The sequence below is a fragment of the Opisthorchis viverrini genome, assembly GCF_000715545.1.
Source record: "Opisthorchis viverrini unplaced genomic scaffold opera_v5_22, whole genome shotgun sequence".
Taxonomy (NCBI): domain Eukaryota; kingdom Metazoa; phylum Platyhelminthes; class Trematoda; order Opisthorchiida; family Opisthorchiidae; genus Opisthorchis; species Opisthorchis viverrini.
In genome coordinates, this window is record NW_008751678.1 from 942,057 (window position 1) to 943,353 (window position 1,297).

Sequence of the window (1,297 nt, forward strand, 5' to 3'; positions counted from 1 at the left end):
TGGCTGGTCAATGACTGGACAGCGGGATTGGCTAGCCCGTCCCCAGTTTATTCTTCGGTCAATTCTCCTTTGCTGTCAACATTTTACGACATACCAAATTATTTATCCATACTTTCCTGTAGTTTCACACTAAGCATACATCCAAGTAATTTTTTGCTGTGCAACAGATCTCGGTCGGGTGCGTCCCCGTTGGTGTGGTCATAAAGTGCTTTCGGGCACATAAAAAATCCAAAAAACTTATTGTTATGGCTTAGCATCTGTCAGTGTTTCTAACATTACCGGTTAGACGTCTCCATACCGAAGAATATTCAATAAGTAGATTATGACTCATCACTCCGTAAATGCTCGATTCGAGACCTCACAAACGGAAATATGAACACCGATATTATTTGATGTGTACGGTTGGTCACTTAAAAACGGTCCTGTTTTTTTCAATGACCACTCGATGATGAAGTGTTTCTAAAGTTTCAAACTGTTCTATGGTTCTTCATGGATCAATCATCAACTTACTATTACTATTACTATTGAAAACGCTTCTATATGACCATCATTCGCATTTCCCACCCACCAACACGGCACCTTTGTAAATAAAGATTCCTTTACGCCGTGCTTATTTAATTTACAAAACTACGTCAGAGTTACCCACCCTCTGTCCACAAAGGTTCCAGAAAGACCATAAGAATCAAAATACTTCCTCCCTATGTAAAGGGTACAAGCAGGTGACACCCTTAGAAACTTGTACCCGAGGCTGTTTAAAATGAAGTAGCCAGTAACAAGCATTATCGGAGCAACGCTTTCTTTATTTTTTCTTCATATTTAAGCATTACTCACCAATTACTAAGCCATTTTTTGTTTTACTTTCATTATTCAGTTGGTAATTACAGTAACAATCGAACACCGATTTGTAAACAGCTTGGAATCTTGGTGAAGTTCTCTTCTCTTCCGTTGAATACAGCGGAATGAGAAGAGGAAAATCAACCTTCAAACGATCAAGTACATGGCACTTGTAATCCTGTTTGCAAATACTATGCGGACTATATCAGTCCAGAATCGAGTTTAAGTAGATAGACTGAAAGTGTATTTCCTTTGACCTCCCAGCTTTGGGTGTTATTTCCTATGTAACTAATGCGGGAAGTAACACACTGCAAGGGTCTCTTTATTGCAGTAAAATCCTGTAGAGGAAAATGTTGGTAGCTCAGGATCGAGTTTAATAGACTGAAAGTGTATTTCCTTTGACCTCCCAGCTTTGGGTGTTATTTCCTATGTAACTAATGCGGGAAGTAACACACTACACTGC

General features: G+C 39.2%; 1 protein-coding gene across 1 annotated transcript in view; it reads left to right on the forward strand.

Moving 5' to 3' along the window:
- T265_01961 (hypothetical protein) overlaps positions 1-1,297 on the forward strand; it is a gene marked incomplete at both ends in the record, with an annotated part of 10,254 nt that overhangs the window by 1,375 nt on the left and 7,582 nt on the right. The gene's annotated exons all lie outside the window — the stretch shown is intronic.